Source organism: Halichoerus grypus, chromosome 11, assembly GCF_964656455.1.
Source record: "Halichoerus grypus chromosome 11, mHalGry1.hap1.1, whole genome shotgun sequence".
Lineage (NCBI taxonomy): Eukaryota > Metazoa > Chordata > Mammalia > Carnivora > Phocidae > Halichoerus > Halichoerus grypus.
In genome coordinates this window covers 34835092-34847294 of record NC_135722.1, presented here as the reverse complement: position 1 = coordinate 34847294, position 12203 = coordinate 34835092, and the positions used below count along the sequence as shown (strand labels likewise).

Sequence of the window (12203 nt, the reverse complement as noted above, 5' to 3'; positions counted from 1 at the left end):
GGTAGCTCAGTCGTTAAGCGTCTGCCTTCGGCTCAAGTCATGATCCCAGCATCCTCCGAGCCCCATATCGGGCTCGGGCTCTCTGCTCGGCGGGAAGCCTGCTTCTCCCTCTCCCACTCCCCCTGCTTGTGTTCCCGCTCTCGCTATCTCTCTCTCTCTGTCAAATAAATAAATAAAATCTTAAAAAATAAATAAATAAAATAAAAAATAAAAACTTTATCCAACATACCTTAAAAAAAGGTGTATGTGACATAATTGTATTTACTTTATCTCTACCGCTTAAAATACTTTTAATTCTGGGGGCACCTGGATAGCTCAGTCGGTTAAGCATCCAACTTTTGATTTCAGTTCAGGTGTTGGTCTCAGGGTCGTGGGATGGAGCCTGAAGTAGGGCTCCACGTTCAGCAAAGGTGTCTGCTTGGGATTCTTTCTTTGCCTCCCTCTGCCCCTTGCCCCCCCCCTCAAATAAATAAATAAATCTTAAAAAAAAAATACTTTTAATTCTGGTAAGGCAGGTTATTAGCTTCCCAGGTTATGAACCATTATGCACTTGCCACCTAATTATGGCAATTTTATTTTCTAGACTTCCAAAGTATGTTTTCTTGCTATATCCAGAAGCTTCCAAATCAATCACAAACATCTTAGAGAGAGATAAAAACTCTTCTACTTCTCAAGTTAATCAAGCCCTCTGTGTTCCTAGAACTGCCTGTCCTTACCAAGTTCATTCCCAGAATCATTTGCAGTCAGTTGCTGTGAAATTAAAGATGGAGGTCTAATTATGAAAAAAATGGAAATGTGCATGCATTTACCAAGTACATATTTAACACAGGATGGGTATATATGTATATATATATACACAAACATATATAAATATATGTATATATTTATATATATAAAAATATAAAATATATTTTTATATTGCCTCCTAAAAAGTAATCTGTTTAAATTTTTTATGGGTAAACATCCTAATAAAGTTTCAGATTGTTCTGACATATCATGAGTAATTAATATTATAATTCCATTCCTATTGTTTGGAAGATCAGAGTAAAACTAGCAAAGCTAGTAGTTTTTAAAAAGGCAGATGAGACAAATGTATCATTAATAAATGGTAAGGTTAAAGTATAATTTACTGTATAAAAATTAAGTTTAGGGCACCTGGGTGGCTCAGTCAGTTAAGCCTCTGCCTTCGGCTCACGGTCCTGGGATGAAGTCCTGCATCAGGCTCCCTGCTCAGCAGGAAGTCTGCTTGTCCATCTCCCTCTGTCCCTGCTCATGCTCTCTCTCTCTCACATAAATAAGTAAAATCTAAAATAAATAAATAAATATAAAAATTAAGTTTAAATGAACTATTTAACTAGAATTTATATATATGCATGTTATGTATACATATATATAAGTATATAATATAGTGAGAATTTAAGATTGCAGTGTGTGTGGAGGGGTTTGAGGTTAATCTCTTCTCACTTATCTTTTTCTCTATTTGACTCCTGTTTTAAAAATTTGTTGGATCTAATGAAAATAAACTTCTAGTTACAATGGTGATAAATCTATCTGCTAAGACAACTTTTTCTTTTGGGGAATTTTTTTCTGTTTTGGATTTTCCAATCATTAATTACCATCCAGAAATGGGGAAATTCAAGAAAATAAAGTACTAGAACAAATAGAGCCCTAACAGGACACCTGTGGAGCCCCCAGACTCGCAGCCATGTCTCAGCAGTCCGGCTCTGCTCGGATTCCTGCCCAGGGACCAGCAGAACTGATTGTGCCACTTTGTCCTGAGAGTGGGCTTAGCTGGGCCAATCCACTTAGCAAGGTCCCTTCGACCTTGCTATTTCCATGTTTGGGGGAAGAACTAACAACCTAGGCCTGTGTACCTCAGTGCACGGCAATCACCATTCACGAGGACTGGTTCAGGGTGGTCACTGAGGTCCACCAAGCAGGTGTGAAGCCAGAGATTTCTGTTCAAAGGATATAGTAGGGAATCTTGCAGTCCCTCAGCGTATGGACAATGAAGTATGTTGCTTCAGAAGCTGAAAGCAACCATCATGATAACAAAAGAGCAAACCTTAGCATAATCTGACACTGATGAAAACGAGGAGAGAGGAAGAAACCAACTGGGTCCTTGCTGATTTCGGTGAGTTGTGGAAACAGATTCTGAAGTCCATCTCCTCCTTGCACTTGAGACCTTCTATTCTGTTACATCTACTGAGAGTAGGAGGTTACTGTATCTCAGCAGAAGGAAAAAAAAATTACTCTTGTTTACAAAAGCATCGCAAAGCACTAATTCACAGAGTTTTCATTATATCAAGGTGAGTGATTGATGTTATTTAATTGACTTTAACAGTGCATCTTCTATTGATTTTCTTCTTGATGCTTTGCAGTACAAAACTTGACAAGTGGCAGCTTTTTTTTTTTTTTTTTCCAAATTAGGTTGTTGAAGATGGTGATGAAATTCACAAATGGTTTTTCCACCTTGATTAAGTAGGGGAGATATGCCCGAGGCCAGCTTCCTGCCAATCACTCCCACTACGCTCAGCTGAAAGCAACCTCCTCTCAAGACAGTCTTGCCAGCCTGAAAATCACCACCAGCGCTAAGTTCAGTTGTGTGGATTCATGACAAAATACTGATTGAGAGGGGTCGAATGCCTACTTACTTAGAAGGAAAGCCAGGCATAAGCCAAGGTGAACCGGACAAAATAAAGTGAAGTAGACAGTGAGCCCATAATTCACCTTAAAAACAGGTTAAAGGAAGCAAAGCTAAAGGCAGAGAATGACTGTGTTGTTCCCTGAAGACACTTAACACCAGGACAAGGAGGAGGACACAGGAACAAGAGGCCATGAAAATGTCAAAATATCAGATTCATCATATGAGATGGAATTAGAATCGTGAAAATTAAGCCACATCAGGCTTTCAAGAACCAAGTCCAAAAAAAGATGAAAAATCTAAGTCGTTATATTCATAAAAAGACATATATAATATATATATTATATATATTCATATATATTTATATATGAATTTGCCAATCACATTGTGCCACACAGTCATCACACAGTCCTTTTTCAGGGGACCTCAGCCCCACACCTGCCATTATGTTTTTGAGGTTGAGGGTTTAATATGTGGTATTCTATTCGCAGTATGTAATTCCCATGCCACATTCACTCTCCCTCCCTCCCTCCATCCTTCCTTCCTTCCCTCTATCTCTTTACTTTTGCCTAAGTTTTCTATCTGAATTTGGCATTTCCTTTCACCCATTTAGTTGCGATGGCACTGGATCAGACATTGATTAAGGTGACCAAGGGAATGAAGAGGGGCAGTATTATATATATCAGGATAAGCTGCATTGTTTATAATTTTGAAAGAATTTCTTCTCTGAACACACATTCTGAACATTCCCGAGGGAGTGCTTGTCTGTCTCATTAACAATCATTGACTCGAGGACCTGCGCGCAGCCTCGCCTGGCCTGCCGTGCCCCTCGCCGCCGCCATGCTCTCCGTCCGCGTCCCGCTCGCCACCATCGTGGACCCCCAGCAGCAGCGCTCCAGCTCTCGCCCCTCAAGGGGCTCAGCCTGGCGGACGAGGAGAACAGGCCCCCGAGTCTCAGCGGGACCCGCGTGCTGGCCGGCAAGACGGCCAGGAGGACCTTCCAGGAGCCCGCCGAGCCGAAAGCTAAGGTGCTTGGCCCCCGCGTGGAGGACGAGCCACTACTGAGAGAAAACCCTCGTCGCTTTGTCATCTTCCCTGTCGAGTACCATGATATTTGGCAGATGTATAAGAAAGCTGAGGCTTCCTTTTGGACAGCTGAAGAGGTGGACCTTTCCAAGGACATTCAGCACCGGGAATCCCTGAAGCCTGAGGAGAGAGACTTTGTATCCCGCGTTCTGGCTTTCTTTGCGCCGAGTGATGGCATAGTAAATGAAAACTTGGTGGAGCGGTTTAGCCAAGAAGTTCAGATTACAGAAGCCCGCTGTTTCTGCGGCTTCCAAATTGCCATGGAAAACGTCCATTCTGAGATGTACAGTCTCCTCATTGACACTTATGTTAAAGATTCCGAAGAAAGGGAATTTCTCTTCAATGCCATCGAGACAATGCCTTGTGTAAAGAAGAAGGCAGACTGGGCCTTGCATTGGACTGGGGACAAAGAGGCTACCTACGGGGAACGGGTTGTGGACTTTGCTGCTGTGGAAGGAATCTTCTTTTCTGGTTCTTTTGCGACGATATTGTGGCTCAAGAAACGCGACCTGATGCCTGGCCTCATGTTTTCCAATGAACTTATTAGCAGAGATGAGGGTTTACACTGTGACTTTGCCTGCCTGATGTTCAAACACCTGGTCCACAAACCTTCCAAGCAGAGAGTGAAGGAAATAATTATTAATGCCGTTCGGATAGAGCAGGGGTTCCTCACGGAGACCTTGCCCGTGAAGCTCATTGGGATGAATTGCACGTTAATGAAGCAGTATATTGAGTTCGTGGCAGACCGACTTATGCTGGAGCTAGGTTTTGGCAAGGTTTTCAGAGTAGAAAATCCATTTGACTTTATGGAGAATATTTCACTGGAAGGGAAACTTCTTTGAGAAGAGAGTAGGTGAGTATCAGGATGGGAGTGATGTCAAATCCAACAGAATTCTTTTACCTTGGATGCTGACTTCTAAGAGAAATAAAGATGTGCTCTTATTTTGCTGATTTTTTTCCCCTTTCTCATCCCCCCCCCCAAAAAAACCAGCTACTTGAAGTGTATCAAACCAGCTACACCATGAATTATCCATAATGTTCATTAATAGTATTGGTTAAAACTGTGTAGCTACCTCATAAGCAAGCCTGTTGATTAGTGATGCTAGTCGTCTCACCTAGAAAAAAGCAGAGACAAAAGCTACTCAGATTCTTAGGAAAGACCTTGGCCGTGTTTGGCTTTTGCAGACAGGCTGGCTGTCTGTGAGTTTGCCATGGCTCTTAGTGGCAGTCAGGGCTCAACATGTGTGGACGCTGGAGTGAGTCTCATCCAGCAGGATTAATCAGTCAGTTACAACCCGAGGCCCTTGGGAGGTCTCAGCCTCCGGGTGCTTCAAAGCAGATTTTAAAGTTTACTTACTGATTTGTATATAAAACTGGCACTTTACATACAAATAAACAGAGTTTGTACTATTGAAATAAAGGCCTGATTTAACCTAATTTGGTTTCCTGCCCAAATGCAAAGCCTTCTGTTGACCACTAATGGGAGCTGGTCTGGAATTTACTAGGTGGCCAAAGTCCGTCAAACCTGTGCAGATGAAGCACGTTATTTCTATTCTTTATTTTCTAGAATGAATGGGTGTGCTCTTTGATCAACTTCAAAGTCAGCCCTGCACATACCTAGGTATTAGCTAGTTGGTGCCACAAAGAAGACAGGTTGTGGTTTGTATTTTGGAGGCCAGGTCGAGTGTCGTCGAATGAGAGCGAGGGGAAAGGAGCTTCTGACTTAAATCATTGGAGCTTGAAGTGTGATGAAGGCTGTCTGCTGGTCACCTGGGGGTGTGCGAGGGGCAGCATCCTCTTATTTTCCCCAACTTCAAGCTCTTAATGAAGATCTTTAGATCCTTAGCTATAGGATCTGAGATAATACTGTAAATTGATTTTCCAATCATCCTTGCACAAAATGCCCCACTGAGGATCTTGCTTCAATTAAGTGGGACTACCAGGACTGAAGTTGGCTCCCCGAAAAGCTGAGCATGTATTCTGATTTGGTTGAATTTGTAAGTAGGTACTGTTGACCTATTTCATTTGTATTTACTACATGTTTTTTAAATTAGAACTTTTTTTTTTTTTTACTGTGTATGTCCTTTTATATCTGTGGTTCATATTTTGAAATAATTGCCCAGTTAGTGCAATTCATGATTGAAGCAGATAGAATTCAGTGCAGTTACTTCCAGCATCTGCCTCAATCTGAGCATTTACCTTGTTGGATTCCTGACCTTCAGGAGAAAACTTGAGTTGCATGAGCTATATTAACCCATGCTCTATTCACATCGTAATTTTATTTTTTTTATTTTATTTTTTATTTTTTTTTAAAGATTTTATTTATTTATTTGACAGAGAGAGACACAGCGAGAGAGGGAACACAAGCAGGGAGAGAGGGAGAGGGAGAAGCAGGCTTCCCGCCAAGCAGGGAGCCCGATGCGGGGCTCGATCCCAGGACCCTGGGATCATGACCTGAGCTGAAGGCAGACACTTAAGGACTGAGCCACCCAGGCGCCCCTCACATCGTAATTTTAGATTCATAGTATAAAATAATATACTTAATAGAGCTAGTTTGAATTGACCTGCCTTTGTTTCCCCCTGCCTTCTCCTTTCCACCCCCAATAACAACCCAACCAGGATGTTAGGTGGAAGGTGGTGGATGATATGCACTCATCCTTTGGCTGCATTTGTTAACCTGTTGTATTGTGTTGGCTGATCACTGGCCTGTTCTATTGTCAGTTTTTTCATTTATTGTATAAATTGTCAGATAGTCAATTTAACAATTTCTGTAACAGGGGCTTTCTATCTTTTAAGTTACTGTTACCTAAAGTAAATCCGGATTATGTGGTTCTTACACTTGTGCAACACAAAAGTGAATAAACGTTTTTTGCCTCGCGTAAAAAAAAAAAAGAATCATTGACTAAAGATTTTTTTTTAAGATTTTATTTATTTTTTTCACAGAGAGAGAGCACAAACAGTGAGGAGGGGCAGAGGGAGAGGGAGAAGCAGACCGCACCCCCGCTGAGCGGGGAGCCCTATGTGGGGCTCAATCCCAGGATTCTGAGATCATGGACCTGAGCCAAAGGCAGATGCTTTAGCCCCTGACTAAAGATCTTGATACATCCTGAAATGCAAATGTGACTGGGAAATGTAAATTTCTAACAAGTATAATTATATCTTAGCATGTAGAGCATATAGAGGAAAATTCCTTTGGAGCTCCTTCTGTCCCAAAGTTATCTCCAAAGAAGATAAGTCCATGAGGTCTGCATTTTGATGGGAGATAAAAGTCAGAAGTCCACATTTGTGTTATTTCTGTTCTACTTAAGAAGGTTCAGTGGTTTCTCATTCTATACAGGTAGAGCCCAGGTACTCTGCCCACCCCATACAGTGTCCGGTAGTTTTCCCTCCAGAAACTACTAAAGCAATCCTCCAAAGTTAGTTTGTGATGTTGGCACTAAAACAGCTTTTTGTCTTGTTTGATAATTATGTTTCCCCTACACATTTTTTAAAAATTCAAAACCAGTGTTAGTTTTCTCCAAAATTCTATAATATAACTAAAACAAAGGGGTGGAGGGTTTTTAAAGGCTGAGGTGGGAAGGATCAGAGTCCAGGGCAGGAAAGTTTTACAACTTGGAGCAAAGCCTCCCTCCTCCCACAGAAACTGAAAGTTAGGGGAGGAAGCTGATGGTTACATTTCAAAGAGATGGATCCCAGGTCCCTGAGAATGACATTCCTAGGGTGTAAAACTGGTAAGAGACTTTTAAAAAGATTTACATCTGAAATGGGCAGAGAAATGGTTTACAATAAAAAGTTTTCCAAAGGAAATACTCTTAAGAAAAGGGAGTTCAGGGGCCGAGATTCAATAAGAAGAAGCTTGTCTAACGTTATTCAAGTGGAGGAAAACTTTAAGGCTCTCCTGGTCACACTGTAAATGTACAGTAGCCTTCACTAAAGCAAGGAAGTATTTATTTCCTTCCTTGACTCAGGGTCCAGCCATGCATTTTCCATTCAGTACCCACACCTCAAGAAACCATATGTTTCTTTCTGTTTATGCTCCTCTCCATCTCTGTAAGAACATGCCTGGGCTACCTCCCTGGTCACTGGGGACTATGTGAGGTACATAGAACAGAGGTACTCCCAAGTGACCACAGATGTGTGAGTGAGCCCCTAATCCAGCCACCCCTCAGACAACCTTGAATCATAATAAGTGACTGTTGTTTTAAGCCACCAGCTTTGGGATGCTTTGCTACACAGTTAACACTAACTGATAAAACATCTATGAGGTAGGGGCAGGATGAACACTGTGGGAGGCCGTATCCTGCATGAAAATCTACGATGAGATGGGGTAGTGTCCACCCTAAAAGTAAAACAGCCAGTTATTTTCCAGTAAAATGGGTTTATTCAAGAATAGCAAAGAAATTGCAATTTGGGACACTCACGCTATGGCAAGTCAGGAGATTGATGTGGCGAACAAGGCAAAAGAAAAAAATTAAGATTCTTTACAACTTATTGCCCTTTGACAAGTCCTTGGGATAGGCAGAGTGACCTACCTCTAGGATCTCAACTGCCTCGATGTTAATACTCTAGCTTAACATTAGCCTGACTTCCAGGGTCCTATAAATCTCCTTTGACATATAAAAATTACTTTGCAAACTTCCTTTATCTCTACCCCCCAAGATAGATGTTAGCAATCATCCTCCAAGCATATGGCCCACTGATATACATCTGAAGGGTCTCATGACTAAGGTTTTACTAGACAGTAGTAAGTGATCTTTTCCTAACAACAGCTAGATCCTCAAGGTCCTGGAAACCTTGCTTCCAGATTCCTTAGAGACTTACACTGTCCCTAACTCCCTCCCAACTTGAAAGTATATAATGGGCCACTCCTCACAACCCCAAGGTAGCTCTGTCTGCCTAGGGATCCTGTTCCAATGCTTTAATAAAACCACCTTTTTGCACCTAACACATCTTCAAGAATTCTTTCTTGGCCATTCACTCCCAGACCTCAATATATTCACATAAGAAATCAAAGGAAAGGAATATTATAAACAAAAGAAGGAAGCTGGGAAGGGCCACTTTGAACAAAAGTCATTGGAGGTAACTAGAATTTAAATAAAAATTTGGGGGTGCCTGGGTGTCTCAATCAGTTTATGGTCTGACTCTTGATTTCAGCTCAGGTCATGATCTCAGGGTTGTGAGATCAAGCCCCATCAGGCTCCACCCTAGGCATGGAGCCTGCTTAAGATTTTCTCTCTCTCCTTCTCCCTCAGCTCCTCACCGTCCTTCTCAATAGATAGATAGGTAGATAGACAGATAGATAAAAATTTGAAAAAAAGTCATTGGAGGAAAGTGAGAGTTCAGGGTGGTGATGGTGAGAGGGGGCAATTGAAGGATTCCATAAAAAACCACTTTCTGCTCCTTTTCCTTCTTCTATTCTTGCTAGGACCAGCACCCCCACTTTATACATGCCTCAGAATGCACATAGTGTATGTCCTGCTTGTAAGGGGCAAGGATTTAATGATTTCTTTAGAATAGAGAACATCTAAGGAAGGACCAGGTGAGAATGACCAGACGAGGCCATCATATTCATATTCCAAACCACCAGGACTAAATATCTCCATGCCAAGGTCCCCTGGTTCCAAGGAATAACACCAGTTCCTGGATGCCTGAAAGGACACCTACACCACCCAAGCAAAGACAAGACTAAGAATCCCTCCCTTCCATTCTGAGTGTCCGGGACACTCTGTCTGTACCTGCTTTCTCTCTATACCTTCAGTAAACTCTGCTTTCACCTCCTGCTGGCTTGCTTTTGATTTTATCCTGCATACAACCGGGGACCCTCTTGGCTGGTCCTTCAGGACACCCTCTGGGTCCCTGGACCTGGTCTGCTGGCATCAGTGATTTCCCACTGGCTAGGTCATGGTAATTTCTTTTTTATTATTATTTTTTATTTTGATAAATACTTTAATATTTTTTAAAGGTAAATCTTTTAAATAATAGTAGTAGTAGTATGCCAATAATATTTTTTTTTGGTAGTTTGCTTTGTTTTTTTTTAAGTTTTTATTTAAATTCTAGTTAGTTAACAGATATTGTAATATTGGTTTCAGGAGTATAATTTAGTGGTTCCTCACTTATATATAACACAAAGTACTCATCACAAGAAGTGCCCTCCTTAATACCCATCATCAACTGATGCCCTCCCCCACCCACCTCCCCTCTAGCAGCCCTCAGTTTAGTTCTCCATAATTAAAAGTCTCTTATGATTTGCTTCCCTCTCTTTTTTTTGTTCCCTTCCCCTGTGTTCGTCTGTTTTATTTCTTAAATTCCACATATGAGTGAAATCATATGGTATTTGTCTTTCTCTGACTGACTTATTTTGCTTAGCATAATACACTCTAGCTCCATCCACATCATCACAAATGGCAAGATTTCATTCTTTTTGATGGCTGAGTAATATTCCATTGTATATCCATTGGAATATCCAGAGTGGCTGCACCAGGTTGCATTCCCACCAACAGTGTAAGAGGGTTCCCCTTCTTCCACGTACTCACCAACATCTGTTGTTTCCTGTGTTGTTAATTTTGGCCATTCTGACAGGTGTGAGGTGATTATCTCATTGTAGTTTTGATTTACATTTCCCTGATGGTAAGTGATGTTAAGCATGTTTTCACATGTCTATTGGCCATCCGTATATCCTCTTTGGAAAAGTGTCTATTAATATCTTCTGCCCATTTTTAGTTGGGTTATTTGTTTTTTTGGTGCTGAGTTTTAGAGGTTCTTTACATATTTTGGATACTAACCCTTTATCCGATATGTCATTTGCAAATATCTTCTCCCATTCTGTAGGTTGCCTTTTAGTTTTGTTAATTATTTCCTTTGCTGTGCAGAAGCTTTTTATCTTGATGAAGTCCCAATGGTTCATTTTTTATTTTTGTTGCCCTCACCTCCAGAGATGTCCCTAGTAAGAAGTTGCTAAGGCTGATGTCAAAGAGATTGCTGCCTGTGTTCTCCTATAGGATTTTTTTTTTTTTTTTAAAGATTTTATTTATTTATTTGAGAGAGAGAATGAGATACAGAGAGCATGAGAGGGGGGAGGGTCAGAGGGAGAAGCAGACTCCCCGCTGAGCAGGGAGCCCGATGTGGGACTCGATCCCGGGACTCCAGGATCATGACCTGAGCCGAAGGCAGTCGCTTAACCAACTGAGCCACCCAGGCGCCCTCTCCTATAGGATTTTGATGGTTCCCTGTCTCATATTTAGGTCTTTCATCTATTTTGAATTTATTTTTATGTATGTTGTAAGAAAGTGGTCCAGTTTCATTCTTCTGCATGTAGCTGTCCAGCTGTGGTTAATTTCTTATTGGCTGAGCTTACTGTTGGGCAAGGAGAAATTCTTCCTTATTCCTACTGGAGTACTAAAATAAGCTTTTTCCTGTTGGGGTCTGCAATTGAGGAGGAGTAGCAGGGCATGAGAGCTCCCCCTTTGTCCTCCTGACTTCATTTTCACTGAGGTTTCCTTTATTCTCTTTTACAGTAGTGTCTATGGAAAAATACAGTGGAGTAGGCCACATTACAAATAGCCTTGTAAGCTAAGACTTGTTGTATGAATGCCATTAGATAGGCAATGTGCAAAAACAAAGACGGACATTATCTGTGTACTTTGGTCAGGTCCTGTTTTGGAACTTAGCATAGATTAATTCACTCAAACTCTCCATATCACTGAAAAGTAAAAATCATTATAACCAGTTTGCCTTAAAAAAAATCTGAAAATCATAAAGTTCACACGACCACTCCACAATTAGTATTTAAATAATTCTCTCAGCAGAATGCAAGTCTGACTGATTTTAAAGCTCAACTCTTTCTATGTTGTGCAGCAGTCTTCAGTAGTCTTTTAAGCAGGGGAGGGTGGTTATGAAAGGTCCTGATGAGGATGCCTGGGTGGCTCAGTCGGTTAAGCATCTGCCTTTGGCTCAGGTCATGATGCTGGAGTCCCGGATTGAGCCCCATGTAGGGCTCCCTGCTCGGGTGGGAGTCTGCTTCTCCCTCTGCCTCTGCAACTCCCCCATCTCGTGCTCTCTTTCTCTCTCTCTCTCAAATAAATAAATAAATAAATAAAAAGAAAGATCCTGATGATCTTACAGATAAATAATTGTACTGCATAGATGCTATGAGTATTGCACAGGTAATGATTTATTATTATCCAGAGCTATAAAGAGAATAACAGTCCCACATTTCATAAAACATAGGAATTAGGCAGCATGCCTGATGAACTTGTAGCTCTAGTGAATAGATTGAAAAACAACATGGGACATGGTGTTAGTTGCATCTGGCAAAGTACAACAAGAAGATGATGAGCTTGGGAAAGGATTAACTTGCTGGCAAGCAGAAGTAAAAGGAATAGAGAAATTTTAGGAATCTGTGGACTTGTAATGTGACAAAACACAGTTAACTTGGTGATTTTGCCCTTCAGGCTTGGTGCTCTTTGACCTTAGG

General features: G+C 41.3%; 1 pseudogene across 1 annotated transcript in view; it reads left to right on the top strand.

The window, feature by feature from the left end:
- The window catches only part of LOC118551433 (ribonucleoside-diphosphate reductase subunit M2 pseudogene), a 258417-nt pseudogene extending 251828 nt beyond the window's left edge, over positions 1-6589 (top strand). Inside the window, exon 6 of the transcript XR_013442386.1 lies at positions 3258-6589. The product of XR_013442386.1 is annotated as a ribonucleoside-diphosphate reductase subunit M2 pseudogene (transcript). The remainder of the gene's footprint in view (positions 1-3257) is intronic.
- The last annotated feature ends 5614 nt before the right edge of the window (positions 6590-12203 follow it).